Here is a 19,806-nt window from a genome sequence, read left to right on the forward strand (position 1 = left end):
AACATGGGTCTTCTGAATTGCAGGCAGATTCTTTACTGTCTGAGCCACCAGGGAAGCTACCTTATAACAGCTCCCATCTATGTGAATACCCACTATGTGTCAGGCATCCTACTATGCACTGCACACATTATCTAACCTGCTCCCACAGTGATCCCAGTGTAGGGCTTATTATTCCCAATTCAGAAATAAGCCACTTATCCAAGGCCACATAATATGTTGTGGGGCTGTCTCTGGCCCCTTAGTCTGGGACATTGTTCTAAGGACCTGTGTGGAGAACCCCCTCTCCTGGGCTCATGTCTTCTTCCTCGTGTGTCCCACTCAGCTCAGACTTGGATCAGTGACCTATGATCAGGAAGGAACAAGCACTATCTAACAAAGATGCCTGTGGGGGGTACCCAGGTCCCACATTTCCCCAGCCCCCACTGCTCCCACTCATCAAAGTAGAAAGCCTTGGGAAGCTGATGTGCACAGCAGACTGCATTTTCCAAGAATGGCTGTAACAATGTCACCCATCCCACATGCTCTTCTACAATGTGACATTGACATTTCTCATTGAGAAACTGGGTCTGTGCCCCCTTCCCTTGAGTCTGGGCAGGCTGGTGATGGCTTCAATCAATACTTCCACTGTACATGGACGTGATGCCAGGTAACTCCCAAGGCTGAGTCCTGAAAGCCCACGCAGCTTCCACCTTATTTGCTAGTTAACAATCACACTTGGAGCCTTGAGCCACCACCTAAGAAGTCCCATCATGCTGAGGCCACCATGCTGTGAGGAAGCCCAAGCTACATACAGAGGCCACCTGCGGGCTCTCCATCCAGCATCCAAGCCTTTGAGCTGCACCCCCCCAAGCCCAGGCCCCAGATATGTCAATGATGGAACCTGAAGATGACTTCAACCTCCAACTCTCATGGCTGGGCTCTGAGTCCTTCCTGCTGAGGTCCGACCTTGTGGAGCACAGACAAGCCATCCCCCATCTCTGAATTTCTGAGCCCTTGAGTCCATGAGCATAATAAAATGCTTATTTGAAGTCACTAAATTTTGGAGTTATCTGTTACATAGCGATGGTAACTGGAACAACATACCAGAAGGTGAGTGGAAGGTTGGGTCAGCCAGTGGGTTGACCTTCCCCAACATCTCCAGCCAGACCTGCTGCAGCTGTATCTCTGCTCTGAAACCCAGGAAACTCGGCACCCTCTTGTACCAGGGCCCCCTCCCCCTACTTACCACTGAGAACTGAAACCACATCATTCCCTCTCCTTGTGAGTCTCACCCCAAATATTAACTCCCTTACATGGTCACCTCCCATGTTGAACAAGGCTGCCCAGTCTAACCAATAGGATATCTTAGAAATGATTAAGTGAGATTTCTGAGGCTAGGTCATAAAAGACACTGTGGGTTCTGTCTGGCTCTCTTTCAGATCACTTGCTCTAGGGGAAGAGAGCTTCCAAGCCATGAGGATTCTCTAGCAGCCCCACAAGAGGGGTCTACACAGCAAGAAACTGAGCCCTCCTGCCAACAGTCAACCCCATTTCACCAGCCAACCAAAAGAGTTGCCTTCAAAGTGTGTCCTCCAGCCCTGGTAAATCTTTCAGATGGTTATTGGTGACCCCGGCTGACATCCTGGCTACTACCGCATGGGGAGTCCCCAAGCCGGGATCGCCCAGTTCAGCTGCTCCCAAATTCCTGATCTTCAGTGACTGTGAGATAACAAATGTTTATTGTTTTAAGTGACTACATTTAGGGGTAATTTGTTATTCTCTGTCTCTATGTTAAACAATTCTGGGACCAGGCATGCTTTCTGATCCCCATGTTTAAATCGTACTGAGAACAAGCATAAATAACAGCTCTCTGCTCTAAGAAATACTTGCTTCTGGAAGATAAGACTGAAGCAACTAAAATAGCTTGTTATCAAGACCAACAGCTAGTTCATCAAGACTTACTACAAGACCTCTGCCTTGCTCTGCTCCCTGATCCAAAACTACTTTGTCATAAACTCTCCCCAACTCCAGTCAGTTTCTTGCCTTGAAAGACCCAACTTCAAAATCACCCAGTCTGGCCTCTAAAATGCTATCAATACCCTTCCCCAACGTCCCTGCTGGGAGACATTACTAGTATTCAGTCATAGGGGTCCTTTTCCATATTGAAGTAGGTCTAATAAATTATGCTTTGCTCGATCAAAATTTTTCTGATGATCTTTCTGAGGTAGTCAATACCGTACACCTCCCCCAAACCAGGGCATCCACTCTGGGTTCTATTTGGTCATCTGTCCCTGTGCTGTCCAATACAGCTGCCATTAGCCATATGTGGCTATTTCAAGAAAATGACATGAATCACTTTGCTGGACACCTGAAATATTGTCAATCAACTGTACTTCCATTAAAAAATCCCCCCTAAAGTACATAAGGTTGAAAATTCACTTCCTCAGTTTTACTAGCCACATCTCGGCACAGATAAGAGAATATTTTCTTTCTCACAGAAAGTTCTAGAGGAAAGTGGATTATTTGCTTCAGAGGGTGGCTACCCCTGAGAAAGCTCACAGAAGGAGAGGAGTTGAAGGGTGGCTGCAAACCAGGGGCAGGCCACAGCCCAGAGCAGAGCAGACCACCAAACTCCTCACGGGCTTGACAAATGCCGGCCTACGCAGCAGGCATGACTCCACCAGGCACACCCCTCCGTGGGCTGCAGGAAATCACCAAGCTTTAGACCCACAGGGCACATAGGCATGGGTGTGCTGATTTCTGGGAGCACGTGATCCCTGCAGAGTGGCCCTGGCTTGGCTGAAATGAAAGATAGATGATCCCTGATCAATACACAGCCTCCCTCATCAACTCACCGGCCTGTGGTGGGGCTCAAGTTCTTCCTTCAGGTCTGACAGCAACCTGCTGGCCTGCAGAAACTCCCAGCCAAGCTTCCTGGATCCTTGTCAGCCCTTCAGGTCTGGGATCTGGGGAAAAGGTTGAGAGGAAACCCTGGTGTGGTATGCGGCCCTCACAGGACAGAAACCGAGCAAAGGGGCACGTGAGAGATGCAGCAAAACCTTGGACTTCTTTTGCCTTTTCATTTTGGGGCTTTGAGAATTTTTATTTCTTCCATGGTAGCTCTCCCCTGGCTGGGGAATGTCATTTAAAATCATTCTGTCTTTAAAACTGTGGGATGAGGGAAACGAAAAAAAGTCACCTCCAGCCAGGTTTTCACCATGCAAATCAAGGACATTTCAAAATGCTGGCAAGCTGCTTGGGGGACTTCAAAGATGTCCAGGTCCAATTACGCTTCATTTGGGGTGTGAATTGAGGAACTCTGGGGGAGGTGGCCTGAGTGCAACGTGTCAGGGTCGATACTGTGGTAATGAACCTAGGCCTTTGTTCCTGGGAGCCCAGCTGCTGACAAGTGGGCTGTTTCCTGAAGGCGGAGAAGCACTGTGTCCCCCACCAGGTGCAGGAAGCAGGCTGGAGATGTAGCTGCTGTTCAAAAAAAATCATTTTAGGGTGGCTTCTATTTTTCTTCATTTGTAAAAATCAAAGGTTTACAATATAATATCGTACATCAATTATACTTCAATTAAAACCAAGTTTATGTAATTAAAAAAATTAAAAGGGGGCATCAACATCAAAATCTTGTTACGTCCTAGAATTAACCACACTAAGGGTCTCCTGCAATTTGATTGAATTGGAGTCTGGGCAAGGGCTCTAACTTACAGACATACCACCTCCATTTCTGTGGCTGGGTTTGTTTGAATGGGCACTTGGAAAGGCCCAATGGGGGAGGATTCATAATTGAATGGTAAAACAAACAAACAACACATTTTGGGGGGAATAAGTTTGGTTTTGCTTCCTAGTTAGGATGAAACTGACTGGCTGTTACTCATTTGGGAAACTCAGCCCTCTGTAGACAAGTTTGATGGCTTAAGGGTATTCAAAAATGATCCACTGGAGTTCTTCTAGCCCAAAAGTCTTCTCAAAATGACAAGGCATATTCAGAAATCTCAGCCAAGACTGCTGGGTAGATTCCTAGCAGGACATGTGAGAGCAATAAATCTGCTGCAAGTGGGAGAAAGAAGATCAAAAGCTGGTCTCTCCCACTCTCTAGGATGCTTATGCAATTCATTATTTCATGTCCTTGGTTCTTTTTTCAAATGCAGATATCCTGAGAAAGGTAACACATCCAGTAACTAACACCTTAGTACAAATGCATGCATCAGAAACATTTGGAATGGTAGAGGAATCTCGGTAAGGCTGCCTGTGAAGAGGGAATAAAAAGTACAGATGCTGAAGTCACACTCTGGAGAGTCCGTTTCCTAGGGTGGAGGCCTAACACCAATATTTTTTAAAGCTCCCCAGATGATGTCAATATCCGACCAAGTTAGGAACCCAAGTTGAGAACCTCCCGGGACAGAGCATGGAGAAGTGAGGACAGAGAGGGAGGGACAAAAAAGACAAAAGAAAAAAACAAGCGTTCTTCTCATGAAAGACCTGTTTTAAGTCCTGGCACCCAACTTTCTGGCTGCACGATTCTGGGCAAGTGATTAGCCCCTCTGAGGATCTTCATCTTCTTCATCTGTTAAATGAGAATAATTTTCTTCATAAAACAGTGGCTCTCAAACTTGAAAGGGCATCAGAATCACCTGGAAAGTGAAAGTAGCTCAGTCGTGCCCAACTCTGCGATCCCATGAACCCGACCCCCGTAGCCTGCCAGGCTCCTCTGTCCACAGGATTTTCCATACAAGAATACTGGAATGGGTTGCCTTTCCCTTCTTCAGGGGATCTTCGCAACCCAGGGATCGAACCCGGGTCTCCTTCATTGCAGGCAGATTCTGAGCCACCAAGGAAGCCCACCTGGAGGGCTGGTTTAAATACAGATTCCCAGGCCCCACCCTCACTATCCCAAACCCTGACTCAGTCTGGGGTGAGCCCCTCCAAATTTGCAGTCCTAACAAGTTCCCAGGTGATCCTGATAAACTGCCGGTCTGGGGCAGTATCCCTGATATCAGGGTTTACCAATTTTATCCATGACGAGGCTGGAAACCAAAGGTAACACCCATTGTCTCTTGAAAAGGGCTCAAGACCCAAAGAGGGGGCTGGACTGCCACACAAGTTGTGCAAACAAATTTACATCGTTTTAGCAGTTTGATAAGATACAACCCATGTTCAAACCTGAGGCCTGAAGCCACCAAGAAACCATCATGAAAAAGAGAGGCCACATTTTAAGTGACACCCTTCCTCTCCACAAAAAGCATCCTTGACATATGTCATTCCAAAGCCTGGCCTGGTCTCTCTGGAGCCCACTGGGCTGGGGCAACAGCACGGAGAGCAGGTGTACCTGATTCACGCTGCCCTGCTCCTTGAGGGTACAATTCACCATGAAAGCATGTTGTGTATGGGGGGGGCACATTTCCTTTTTAAAATGCTCAGTGGCTTTCAGGGGCTGGAAGAGGGACAGGGAGGCTCCTACCTTAGCTGCCCCTTAGAGCAGGGCTGGTGAAGCCAGTCTTCAAAGTCGAGAAGACCATCATTTATGCACTCTGTCTATCGCACCCACCTCTGTTTTCCTGTTCCAGAACCCAGTATCCTCATGCTTCCAGCCTGGGTTTTTGGCCTCTCTCTGCCCCAGACTTCTACTACCTCCTCCTATCGGATGGTTGCCAGCTCAAACTTCCCAGGTGTCAGTGACAAGACGATAAAAGAGCCCAGTCTTCACATATTTGGGGGTGACAGGTTGACGCCCTTCTCATGAATCACAGCATTTTCCCTGGGGACTCTCAAATGGGAGACTCTCTGGCTTGGGGATTCACAGGGGACACTGCAAACCACAGGGCAGTCTCCAGGATCAAAGTTAAAGACAGAGCATGTTAAGTCAGCTCGAGAAGGAGACTCTCCATTGAGGAGAAGGGAATTGAACCAAGAAACTGGAACTGTGCACTTAAGGGTCTTCTACCCTGAGTCCCACAGTCACCAATTAACTAGGCATGAAGAACCTGACATCATTCTGGTTCACCAGGGCCTCATGCCATCTGACCACAGCTGCCACACATTCCTTGCTCCCTGGACCCTCCAATCTGGACCTACCCCACTTCAGTCTCAGCCACGAATGATGTCATCCCCAAAATGGTTCCAATTAGAGAGTAGCTGCTTCCCTGGGCTCTGGGTTTTGGGGGTCCAAATGATCACAACTTGACATTATTATTTTTAAATTTATCTTATTGTTAATTGCTTCATCAGTTAAAATGTTACAAACTCCACAGGGAAGTCACTAGCAATCTTGTTAAAGTGCCAGCCCTAGCCTAGAATTTTGACAGTATGGGTAGATAGGTGAATAGGTACATGGATGCAAGGGTGGATGAATGGATGGATAGAAGAATGGATACGTGAAAGGACAGATGGAAGAATGAGAGTGGATGAATGGGTAAATGGGTAGATAGAAGGATGGATGGATGGATGGATGGGTGGATGGACAGAAGGTCAGATGGATGAATGGATAGATGGATGGGTGAATGAACAGGTGGGTAGACAAGCCTCCATGTGTCACCAATGTACTCCTATAACACCTAGACCAGCAGTTTCCAAATGTTTAGATCTTAGGACCCTTTTGCTTTTTTATTATTGAACACTCCAAAAAGCTTTTGTTTATACTGACCCATCTAACAATATTTCCCATATTAATAATTAAAAATGGAGAAAAGTTTTCAATATTGGTTAACTGATACAAAAATAACAATAAGGAACTTATTAAATGAGTGGGACGCAGTCTTTGAGATGGTACCCAGTAATCCCTGATTTGTCACCCACACCCTTAAGGATTTCCCACCCCTTGAATGTGGGGTGGACTTACTGACTCACTTCTAATGGACAGGACAGTAGTGATGGAACGTTATTTCAAAAATTAGATTATAAAAAGACTGTGGCTTCTGTCTTGTGTGCTCTCTTTCACTCTTTCTTGGGGAAGCCAGCTGCCATGTCACAAGGAGAGGCCCACATGGCAAGGAACTGAGGTCTGCCCACAGCCACGTGGGTGAGCTTAGAGGTGGATTGTTTCTTCATCTGGTTGAGCTTTGAGATGACTGCAGCCCAGGCCCATGCCTTGACTATAGCCTCATGAGAGATTCTGAGCCAGAACCACCCAGCTAAGCTGGCTGCTCCCAGATTCTTGACCTACAGACACTGACAGATAATGTGTGCTGTTTTCAGCTGCTAAGTTTTTAGGGTTATTTGTTACACAGCAATAGATAACTAATATACACATTAACATCACTAGCACAATTTAATGAAAAAAAGAGACTATGTTCTGAAAAAAAAAAAAGAATTAGGGAGAAAAGTGACATCGCTATACATTTTTACAAGCCTCTTTAGTAGCTGGCTTCATAGAGGACAGCTGCTTTCTCCTAGCTGCTTTAGTATCCAATCTGTTGTGATATGTGGTTTTGGTTGAAGTATATGAAGAAAATAGAGCTTGCAGTTAGAAAAGACAGTCTGAAAAGATCTGGGATACCACAGAGATCCTTGGAACACACTTTGGGAACTGCTGACTTAGACAATCATGGCCTCAAGAGTCTCACTCTAGGGCCTTGATCCCTAACAGTTTCCTGTTTGGGACATTTGCCAGTTAAGCAGATCAGGGGCGGCCAATACTGAGAGTTAAACAGTGGGTTTGGCTGCAAATGGGCACAAGGGAAATTTGAGAGTCCCTTGGACAGCAAGATCAAACCAGTCAATCCTAAAGAAAATCAACCCCGAATATTCACTGGAAGGATTGTTTGCTGGATTGGATGCTGAAGCGCCAATACTTTGGCCACCTGATGAGAAGAGCCGACTCCTTGGAAAAGACTCTGATGCTGGGAAAGACTGAGGGGAGGAAAAGGGGGTGACAGAGGATGAGATGGTTGGATGGCATCACTGACTCAATGGACATGAGTTTGAGCAAACTCTGGGAGATGGTGATAGACAGGGAAGCCTGGAATGCTGCAGTCCATGGGGTCACAAAGAGACGGACACAACTGAGGGACTGAACAACAACCCCCGGGTGCTAGGGTGACCATGGTAACTGACACCACCCAGGAGTATTGCCCCTTGCAGGAAGGGATAAGGCTCTACGAGGCCCAACAGCAGAAGACAGTGATGAACACATGCCTAATCTTGACTGGGTCTTGCCCAAGGTAGCACCCAGAAGGGAAAGGATGCCCCACTTCTGGCAGCCATGGTTAAGGCCGAGGCATCTGGGGTGGTGGAGGGCAGGGGATTGTGTTCTGTGCAGCGAAGTTTTCTGGAGACTGTGTTGTATCCTCAGGGATTTCTCCCCTCTTCACCCTTTTCCTGTGCACCTCCCACTCCCTGCCCCCCACCCCAAGTTTAAGGTTCGTTTCAGCAGGAACCAGTCTGATTTTTCTCTGCCTAGTTGGTCAGAGCAATGCGTGCAGCTGTAGCAAAGAATAAAAATAGCCTCCTCCGTGACCAATTTCTTCCCACTTCTCTTTCTCTCTCTCCATGCTCGCCTCTCTCTGTCCCCACCTTCTGTGGAGGCAGGAAGGTCCCTGGAGGGTGCAAGCATCACTGAGCTCTGCCAGGCACCCGAGTTTCCCTCCCAGGCAGCACCTGTTCCTGATTCTATTTTGCTGTGGTCCCCACAGGCTGGCCCTGGCTTTCCAGGGGATGAGGCATTGTCAGATTTGTGCCTGCCAGCCCAGCGTCCATCCACCTCACCGGGCAGCCTTGCTCTGCCGCACGCAAGCACTACAGACACTGACACACGGAGTGCCCACTGGCAGTGCTGGTATCTAGGGTACCCAGCCTCTCCCCAGCCAGCCAAAAACCTGCCTGTGAGCCTTCCAGATCTTCTGGCACCTTAGAGGTTAAATAAGAAACCTCAAGCTGGAAGGAGGAAAAAAAAAAAACCTGACTGGGTGCTATGCGCCCAGGCTCCAGGCGGTGTCCCTAGTGTCCTGGGCTTCCCCCGCGCGGGGCGACTGTGTGTCCTGGAGGCAGCCGTGGTGAAGATGGAATCTGAAAGTGGGCAGATGAGTGGGCTTTTTAGTTTGGAAGCAGGAGCAGAAAAGCAAACCTGTAGCAGCTCAACTCCCCAACACGCAGGTCTCGCCTGCCTCGGGCAATGGAGTGTTTCTAAAACCCCGAGCCACAGGCAAGAACCAGGGGTATAGCACACCCAGCATCTCTTCCCCAAGCCTGTAGGACCCGGCGGGGACAGAGGGGCCAGCTACCTATATCATTTCAGGGCTGGCTTGTGGGGTCCAGGGCCATTCGCGTCACTGCACTGCAGTTTGGGAACGGAGTAATCCACTCCAGCAAAGGCGGGCGGACTTGTCCAAACCACACGAGAAAGTTCAAACCACACAAACATTGGCTCCAACTGGGCTTGGAGCGCGGGGCTGGCTTTATCTGTCCCTGAGGGCTTTGCCCTGTCTCACAATTGATTAGGGCTCCTAAAAACCACTGAAACGGTTTATCTTGCCCACTCAGCCTCAAGCCCCCTGATGGGCTGGAGTGGAGCCTGGATTGTTCTGGCAGCCAACCCCCAGCCCAGCTTCCTTCCAGCTTCAAGGCCCCCAGGGCCACCTGGCTGGCCCCTCACCCCACAGAGAGTCCTAATTTTGTGGCAGGAAATAGGGGCAAATGCCATGACCATGAGAATGTTATTCACCACAGAAAGGGAGATCCTTCAGACCTGATAGGAGAGGAGGGGAACGTTTTGTAAAAACAGAGATTCAACTTGGAGGGGTAAGGAATTAAAGTGGGCTTTAACACAAGCTACTGGGTTAATGGGGGATCCCAGGCATGGGTTGGGGGGAGTCCTGTGGTAGCTGAATTTTCAGGCTCACACCAGGATACCTCGCACCTGTCCCAGCTGCTGTGGCACACAAGTCATTGCGCTAACCTTGGACAGAGAGGCAGAATTCCCCTGGATCCACAGCAGAACCCTTTCAGCCTCTGAAAGCAGGTGACCCACTCAAATTACCTGAATTCTTTCAGGCTGTATCCTGCCCCAGCAGTTCAAGGTAAAAGAACGTGTAAACAAGTGGCTGGTCACAAGGGTTTCTATCATGTTTAGTCTCCCCTGACAAAAGGGATGTGCTTGCATGCTCAGTCGTGTCCAACTCTTTGTGACCCCATGGGCTGTAGCCTGCCAGGCTCCTCTGTCCATGGGATTCTCCAGGCAAGAACACTGGAGTGGGTTGCCATTTCCTCCGCCAGGGGATCTTCCCAACCCAGGGATCGAACCCAGGTCTCCTGAGTCTCCTGCACTGATGGGCAGATTGTTTTACCACTGAGCCACCTGGGAAGCCCAACAAAAGGGGTTCCCTCCCTTGAAAAACACCTCACAGATGTAAAAGGCTTTACAGTTTACAAAGCTGTGTAGCAACCCCCCCATCTCATCTCATCTCATCCTACCAACTGTGAGCAATGGGGTGTGACTCCTATAGCAGTTAGGGTTCAGTTGCAGGAAACAGAAAACCTCTCCAGCTATTTTAAGCCAGGAGAGATTTAATACAGGAAATTAGGTGATTACAAAATCATTGGAGCAGGTTCTAGACGCCCATAACACCACTGAGCTGGGCTGCCAAGACTGCTGCCATCTCTGCCATCACCAGGAAGGTGGGCAGCCACAGAGATGTTGCTTTCAAGAGGACACTGTTGTAGTTGTCTTCCAAGGTCAGGAAGCCACTGCTGCCACAACACTTCTCAACACCCACAAAGCTGGTGACTAATCAAACACTAGAATGTTGTCTCTCTCTGTCTCTCACACACACACTGTCTCCAGCAGCAACAGCCAGAGTAGCAGGCAAGCGGTCTCTTCCTCATCGCTGCCTTCCTAACCTTGAACAAGTGCACCTAACTGCTGGAATCGGATTCTCCCTGGCAGCCCCAGCTGCAAAGGTGTCTGGGAACTGTAGTTTTTAGCCTTCAACCTCTGCAAAACATGAATGTGCCAAAGGACCAGGTTGGAATGGAGGCTGAGTGCCTGCCACCTCATCTCCATTTTGCAGATAAGGAAACTAAGGATCAGAGAAGTTAAGGAACATGTACAAGATCACATGGCTAGTAAACCTCAATCTCTCTGACTCCAAAACCTGTGCTTTCATCTGATACACAGAACCAATGGCCCCATTCCATCTGGGGCTTTGGCAATCTTAGGGGCATCTTTCAGCCCAATGACCCAGACTATAGTAGAAGCTACCACATACCTCCTGCATGCTCAAGGGCTGGACAGAAGGCTGTGACATGGAACTGAGGCCTGGGGACTTAGAATCAAATCCAGGGTTCCTGACTCCACGTTGTGTATTGTGTTCCTGTCCTTACACACACAAACAGACACACACACACCCGCACCAATATCTGGAGGAAGGGAAGACAAGGCGGGGTTGTCCCTGGAGACATACGATCCTCTAGCATTCCCTGGAGACATCTGTTCTACAGTTTTCCAGGTGAGAAGTACAAGGCTGACCCACATCCAACCCCCACGACCATGTTTGAGAAATTCCCCATCTTGCTAGTTGCCTCCCACCAGAGAAGTGAAAAACATCATCCAGTCACTTTCCCAGCTACCACTGCAGTTAGCATGGGCTCCCAACTTATGCTCAGCCAATCAGATGCCCCATCACAGACTTGGAGTCAGGAGCTGGTGATGCACAGATGCACGGAGGACAGAAGTCCATTCTGATGGAGGGTGGCAGTCACCACGGCAATGACATTCCATTCCTGGGATGACAGGTACCATATCCATGTCCAGAGGTGGCAGTGTAAGCCGGGGTGTCCTGGATTTGGCAATGGGATGGTCACTGGATGGGCCTGACTTTGGCCATGGTCCTGACCACTGTGCAGATGCCTTTGGCCTGCTTTCCAAACCCAGTTCTCCAGGCCTCCTGGTTATTTTGTGAACTCACCAAGACCCTTTTGATAAAGTCCTTTTCTGCTTAAATAAACCAGAATTGCTTCCTGTTGCTCAGAGCCAAGAGTTCTGGCCGTTATAGCTCAGTTGCCAGATTTTCCCTGGCTTTCCCCAGCCAGACCACATAGGACACCAGGGAGTCTAGAGCTCTCATGGATCACAGCCCACTTCCTGGGAGCTTGCATCCCAAGACATCAGTCTGTGGCCTTACACCAGGAGAGCTGGCTGGGTCTGATAGAGGGAGGGTCCCACATCCATCCAAGGTAGTTGCATGATGACAGTCTTGGGCTCCAACTCAGACTGTCTCCCATCAAAGGCTTTCCCATTGACCATGACCTTTCCTTGGGTGCAAGTCATAGACCTCCCACACAGACACATACCTCCCCAAGGTCTCCCATTCAGCATCTAGAGAACACTTCCTCTTCTTCCAGAGGCTTTGCTTTTTGTTAGCTTTTGCCCCGCACTGAGGCAGAACAGCTGTGGACCCAGTTCAGACTCCACAAATGCAGGCTGGGGGCACTGAGGCTCCTACAAGAGATGATAGCTGGACATTAGAAAGAATTTGCAGCAACATGGATTGTTGCTGTTCAGTCACTAAGTCAGTCATGTCCAACTCTTTGGGTTTCCATAGACTGCAGCACGCCAGGCTTCCCTTTCCTTCACTGTCTCCTGGTGTTTGCTCAAATTCATGTCCATTGAGTCAATGATGCCATCCAACTGTCTCATCCTCTGTTGTCCCCTTCTTCTCCTGCCCTCAATCTTTCCCAGAATCAGGGTCTTTTCCAACAAGTTGGCTCTTCCCATCAGATGGCCAAAGTATTGGAGCTTCAGCTTCAGCATCAGTCCCTCCAATGAATATTCAGGACTGATTTTCTTTAGGAATGACTACTTTGATCTCCTTACTGTCCAAGGGACTCTCAAAAGTCTTGTCCAGAACCACAATTCAAAAGCGTTGATTCTTCAGGCTCAGCCATTTTCATGGTCCAACTCTCACATTCGTACATGACTACTGGAAAAAACATAGCTTTGACCAAACACATCTTTGTCACCAAAGTGATCCCTCAGCTTTTTAATACACTGTCTAGGTTGGTCAAGAGATAATGACAAGAGATTGTCGTACTAAGTGAAGTAAGTCAGACAGAGAAAGAGACATATCTTATGGGCTTCCCTGGTGTCGCAGACGGTAAAGAGTCTGCCCACAACAAGAGAGACCCAGGTTCGATCCCTGGGTTTGGAAGATCTCCTGGAGAAGGAAATGGCAACCCACTTCAGTATTCTTGCCTGGACAAGATTGTTATACTAAGTGAAGTAAATTGGACAGAGAAAGACACATATCTTATGATATTGCTTATATGCAGAATCTAAAAAAGAAATGATACAAATGAACTTATTTACAAAAGAGAAACAGACTCACAGGCCTAGAGAAGGAACTTATGCTTACCAGGGAGAAGGATGGAGGGAAGGGATAGTTAGGGAATTTGGGATAGACAAGTACACACTGCTATATTTAAAACAGATAACCAACAAGGACCTACTGTATAGCACAGGAAACTGTGCTCAATATTATATAACAACCTAAATGGAAGGGTGCTTCTTGCCTAGGGGCTGGGCGTTCAGGTCCCATCAGTGGGTGAATTGACCAGGGCCTCACTCAGTCAGAGGTAGGCAGGAGCCAGAGAGACTGGCTTCCTGTGGTCATCACCATGGAGCCAATTCGTATCAGCTGAATGTAGACAGGGGTGGAGGGTAGGAGGCCTATCTCAGGAGATGGCACAGCTGGTGGGTAGACTAGAAGTCCACTGGGATGATAACAATGTGCTTGGGCTTATCTCTGTCTTTGTTCCCATGACCCTTGCTTTCCGAGTAAGGGTACCCTGAAAATAGAACAGAGGTCCAGGGAGAGTGTGTACCCTGAGGCCAGCAGAGGCAGGATGCTGCTGTGGTTGGAGAGTCCACAAGTGATGGGGCCACCACTGTCCTGGCTGCAACTCTGAAGGAAGTAGGTGCAGTTTTCTGTAGTTAACATGGAAGGGAGAAGAGCAGAGGGGCCCAGCAGGAAAAGGGTGCTTTTCTCCCCTTTGTCAGGTGAGCAGGAGAGGTTCAAGGACTTCACGGAGTGCTAGGGTAGGGGTGGGCTGAAGATTATATGGAAAATCACGTCGCCACTCGACTCTGGTGGGGATGGCCACAAACACCAGCCTGCCATAGAGTCAGCCTCAGCCATGCTTTGAGCAAGAAGCATGGATTTTGGAGTCAGATAGACCTGGGTTCAAATCCCAGCTATGCCATTCAACAGCTGTGGGATCCTAGACAAGCCCCCCCCCCCTTTTTGGTGGATTGTTACTTGGGCAAGCCCGTTAGCCATGCTTCCTCGTATGTGTGCCCTCATGTTGCCCCCTCCCACGCTGGCTCTGAGTTTGGGCATATGGCTTTCTTTGGCCAATAAGGATATAAACAAGCACGAGGTAAAGCAGAGGCTTGCAAAGTGCTTGCATGCTGGGGCTTGTCCTCTTGGAACACTCCATCCTGGAAGTCAACTGCCATGCTTGGGAAAGCCAAAGCTAGCCTGGTGAAAATATGAGGAAGAGAACTGAGGCAGCCCAGCCAGTAGCTAGCACCAAGACTTCACACACATGAGAGGCCCTCTTTGGCCTTCCAATGGAATCTAGCTGTCAACTGACTGCATTCACATGAAAGACGCCAGCTGACACCACCTGGGGCCCGAGAACCACCCAATTAATCCACAGAATCATGAGAAATTATCATTCGTTCATTATCATTCCATGTTGTTTTAAGCCTCTAAGCTTTGGGCAGTTGTTACATTGTAGTAAACTGATATACTGTCTACCCTTCTGAGCCTCAGCTGCCCCCTCTGTAAAATGGGGTGATGATATTCTTTGCCAAAAGTTATGAGGAGTAAATTTAAGACACAACAATGATGAGCATTTACTGAGTACCTGCTGTGTTCAGACACTGATAGATGCCAAGCCAAATGTAGGTAATTTAAAACATCCTGAATATTCATTGGAAGGACTGATGCTGAAGCTGAACCTCCAATATGAAGCGAAAAACTGACTCATTAGAAAAGGCCCTGGTGATGGGAAAGATTGAAGGCAGGGGGAGAGGGGGACGAAGGAGAATGGGATGGTTGGATGGCATCACCAACTTGACGGACGTGAGTTTGAGCAAGCTCCGGAAGTTGGCGATGGACAGGGAAGCCTGGTGTGCTGCGGTCCATGGAGTCGCAAGGAGTTGGACACAACTGAGCGACTGAACTGAACTGAACTGATCTGTGGAGCATCTATCTCTGTGAAGTAAGTAGGCCCATTTTCCATTCAAGGAGACAGAACATACAGGGGTTAAGTAACTTGCCCGATGTGGCAAGTTAAGGTCTGAGCTGGGGCTCTTAACTTGGGTCCCTCTCATTCTAATCACTATGACCCAGCGGGGCCTCCTTCACTGGCACCAATGAGTGGACAAACCACCTTCTAGGGAAGCATCGTACCTATGTTTCAAGAACTTTGGCGAGTGGTTGGAGGAGGAAGGCAGGGGGCGTACTCACAAGGTTGGCATCAAGTCCAAGTGCCCTCGAGGGCAGGTTAGCAGGGCTCTGTTTGGTGGCCAGCCCTGTGCTCTTGGCGTTGCTTCAGAGAGCCCTGGGTCACAGGGATGAGAGAACTCAGAGCAAATGCATTTTCACTTCTAGGAAAACAGCTAATGGGGGTCATCGGCACCACGGTCACAGCCAAAAGGCAGCTTGTTTCTCAAGAGGCAGGAAGCACCTCAGTCATGAGTGCCCTGCCGCCAGCACTGGAGAGCCTCAAGAAGCTAGAAGCCATGCCTTAGTCCCTCTGAGAGACAGTCCCCCTTGACACACACATAACACACACAAACACACACACAAAACCACAGGGAAGGGGCAGCCATGGGGTCCTAGATCACAATGGGGTAGGGGTGGGGCAAGACCAGAGGGCAACCCCCCTGCTGCTGCTAGGAGGCTCCCATCCTCCCAAGAAGGTGATGAGTGACACCGAAGAGGGATTGATTCTTCCTTGCCCTCAACCCAAGCTAATGGTATCACTCTCCCTCCCAGAGACCCAGGAACAACCTTGTCCGGAGCGGGGGGTGGTGGTGGGGGAGGTGGGTAGGGAAGCCCGCAGCTGAAAAAACCCACACCTTCCTCTCTTTCCTTGATTCCACCCATCTTACCTACCCTGCCTTCACAGGGTCCTTTTCAGAAGTGTTCACACATGACACAAGGTGTGAAAAGAGATGTTCTGAAAGTATATTGCCAGAATGATCTCAACTTTGTTTCAAAACTATATACATTTGAAAATTTGAATCTATATGTATATGTTCATAAATATACAAAAATGAGTGGCAGGAACCATCTCAAAGTGTTGACAATGATTTGGTGCTAAGATACAGGTTTTTTTTCTTCTTTGGATCTTTCTGTAGCTTCAACTTCTCTACAAAAGACATGATCACTTTGAGAATCAGAAAAGAAACTGTATCATCTGTGCTGCTTTTTAATGAATGTGCGCGGCCTGGAAAAGTCACACCTCAAAACTCTTCCCAGCCAGCACCTTCATTATTGGTTCACACCTAGAGTAGTAGTAGTATCTCTGGACACCTGAGTCTTCACCCAGGGTAGAGATGGGAAGCAAGAGGCCTCCAACGCCCCAGGCAAGAGGAGGTGGGGCCGTTGAGGCTAAACAAAAAGCGGCAGGGGCAGTGAGACTGGAGCCTATGTCCGTCACTACCTAGGACTGCTTCCAGTCCTCCTGTGGCCTGAAGACCCGGTATCCAAGGCGTTGCAAGACTGGGCTGGAGAAGCTGCTGGAATGGAGGGCCACCCCTGGCCTGGCCTGGGAGGGCAGGAAGCCCTGGCCTGGAAGCAGAATTCTGAGGCTGGGCTCACGCATGTTGCTTGGTTCACACTGGACTCCACCACTTACAGCCTTCCCTTGCAGTCAGAGCAGAGACTGCAGGAGGTGAGGCGGTGCTTGCACAGTGCTCATCTCAATTCCTAGTGCACACTAGGTGAATAAACACACGCCCATCAGTGCCGCTATCCTGGGTAAGCCCAGCACCTCAGTCATCTGGTGCTAGAAAAGGGATGCGCTATCCTGTTGGTGCTCAGCCGGCAATCCCCTGTTCTGTCCCTTGCTGGGTCCTGCTAAATATGCAACCAGAAAAAAAACTTTTCTACCCCCAGAGCAGTTTCTTGATGTGCTATGTTGGCCAAAGCAAGCTGTTAATTAGCATGGGTGAGAAATGCCCAGATGATACCAGCAAAGACCTTTAAAGTACCCTTGGCTGGTTGGGGGTGTTTGTTTTGCTTCCCATCAACTCTGCTCAGAACCATGACAGGATCTCCAGCCAGAGTGGGAGCCCCGAGGGGCAGGGTGGGTCCAGAAAAGCCAGACACAACTGGGAATGGTGAAGTTCCCTGACACAAAGGAGTGGACTCAAGACGAGCTCATTCTGTCCTGTACTTTCAGGCTTGTAGTGCCTCTATCTGCTCTCTCCCTGCTCTGACTTAACACACTTGCTTCCAGGAAGGGGTCTGCAGTAAGTCATTTACACATTAGTATGAATTTTGGTGTTCCCAGGGGCCTCCAGTTTCATCGTGAAATAAAACTCTATTCTCTTCCCTTGAAATCCTGGGGCAGGGGGGTAGGGGGCAGTCCTTGGCCTTAAATGAGAAAATGGGAAGGAGTGCTAATTCTGATGTTTTAGCCATTTCTGGGCCCAGTCACCCACATCCCCAAGGTTAGACCTTCCTCTACTCTCAGTCCAGTAACATAGGTATTCACCTTTATTTCTCATTAAGGAAACCGGAATAAAAGCATGAAAAGCTTTTCTCCATCCTTTAAAGAGAAGCATCTACAGAGTTTTAAAAAAAGTGTTAAACTTTTTTGGAAAAAAAAAAAATGACACAGGACTCAGAAGTCCTAAAGGAAAAGATGGGTGGATGTGACAACACCAGCCTCCTTTGCAGGGAAATACAGCGTCAACCAGAGGTTGAAAGCTGGTGTCCCACTGATCCAACCCACCCCAGACACTGTTGTCTCCTCTCGTTACTTACAGTTTTTTGAATGAGTTGCCAGCATTTTAAAATTGGAAGTTTTCCCATAAAAATCCATATTTCCGGCGTCTCCTAAAGAATCAGAAGACCCAGCACACTGGCTCCCAGCAGAGGCACGCATGCTCCCTGGCCTGCCCCGGTCTTGGAACCTGCTTCACTTATTCACATTGTTTGCTTCAACTCAGCAGATGCCTGCGACGTGCTGTAAACAAATCAACAAAGCAAAAGGTGCTTTATAAGAACATGCTTGCAACACATCCAAGCAAAAGTTAATATCCATTATATGTCAATAAAACCTCCACCAACAGTTAGATGGGAAAATGGGGGAAAGTATAAACAGGTAATTCATAGAGAAAGAAAGTCAAATGGCCAATAAACATGAAAGATACTCAACCTCTGGGTGATTAGGAAAATGCAAATGAAAATGAGAAGATACCTTTTTCAAAAGCCATCAAATTAACAAACAATCAAAAAGCTGTCTAGCATCGCTGTTGACAAGGAGGTGGGGAAAGGAGAGCTTGTGCGCAGTGTTTGGTGAGCCCGTAACTGGTGCAGCCTTGTTGGAGGGAGATGTGGCAGTTCCAATTGATATTTTAAATACATGTACCTTTAAAGAAATGTAGGTAAATTTTTATTGAAGTAGAGCATGCCTCCAGAAAAGGATGCAAATCCTGAGTGTGTGGCTGAGACACTGAACACACCCAGGTGACCAGTGCAGATGGGAAAAGAGAATGTTATCAGTACCCAGAAGCCTCCCGCCCCCGAGTCCTCTCTCAGTCAGTAAATCTCCCCAAAGATAACCACTATCCCAGCTTCTAAAAGGATCTGCCTGTTTCTGAACATTCCATGAATGGAATCATGTAGTATATATTCTTTAGTGTCTGGCTTCTTTCACCAAATATTATATATTTACTGAATTTTTTAGCTTAGTTGAATAGAAATAAAATTTATATATATTTTTTAGATATTCTAGTTTGAATCAACTAGAACATAGTTGATTTACAATGTTGTGTTAATTTCTGCTGTACAGCAAAATGACTCAGTTATACACACATATATTCTTTTCCATTACGGTTTGTCTCAGGACATTGGGTATAGTTCCCTTTGCTATACAGAAGGACCTTGTTGTCCATCCCTTCTATATGTAATAGTTTGCATGTAATAACCTCAAACTCCTAGTCCATGCCTCCCCCACAAATATTTTTTAACTTCATCTATGTTCTGTGAAGCAGAACATTCACTGTTGCATAGAATTCCATTGCATGGCTGAACCAAACTTTATTATTCTGTTGTATTGATGAAGGCCATTTGGGTTGTTTCCAACTTGGAGCTATTGCAAATAGTGCTGCTAATGAACATTCTTGTATGTGATTTCTGGTGCCCATAGAAACACAGTTCTGGGACTTGTCTGGCAGTCCAGTGGTTAAGACTCCATACTTCCACTGCAGGGGGCACAGGTTCAACTGTGAATAACATGGGGGTTAGGGACATAGACCCTCCATGCAGTTGAATCTGTGTATAACTTATAGTCAGCCTTCCAGGTATACATGTGTTTCCTCCATATTCACGGTTCCAAACGCACAGATTCAACCAACCTCTGTAGCACTGTCATATTTACTATTGCAAAAAACCACCTATAAGTGGACCTGAGCACTTCAAACCCCTGTTGTTCAAGGGTCAACTGAATACCTCTTGACACCACTCACTTTAAGAATCTGTTTTACAGAACCCCCTGAGAGAACAAGACTTCATGTCCAAGGTGTTTATTTTAACATTGAAAATAGTGTGGTCAACCTCTGCACTCACTAATAATGATATGGTT

The 19,806-nt window shown here is 47.9% G+C and overlaps 1 long non-coding RNA gene across 3 annotated transcripts in view; it reads right to left on the bottom strand.

Annotated features, from left to right (window-relative positions):
• The window catches only part of LOC145537036 (uncharacterized), an 84,722-nt gene that overhangs the window by 9,049 nt on the left and 55,867 nt on the right, over positions 1-19,806 (bottom strand). For 2 of the 3 annotated variants that reach the window (XR_014076143.1, XR_014076142.1), the window contains exons 3-4: positions 17,985-18,186; positions 2,835-2,945 (exon numbers count right to left, since the gene is read on the bottom strand). This is a non-coding gene — a long non-coding RNA (uncharacterized LOC145537036). Of the gene's footprint in view, positions 1-2,834; positions 2,946-4,470; positions 4,556-17,984; positions 18,187-19,806 lie in introns of all 3 variants that reach the window. The other variant, XR_014076141.1, reaches the window with a different exon arrangement.

Source organism: Giraffa tippelskirchi, chromosome X (genome assembly GCF_054371585.1).
Source record: "Giraffa tippelskirchi isolate mGirTip1 chromosome X, T2T-mGirTip1v1.2.pri, whole genome shotgun sequence".
Lineage (NCBI taxonomy): Eukaryota > Metazoa > Chordata > Mammalia > Artiodactyla > Giraffidae > Giraffa > Giraffa tippelskirchi.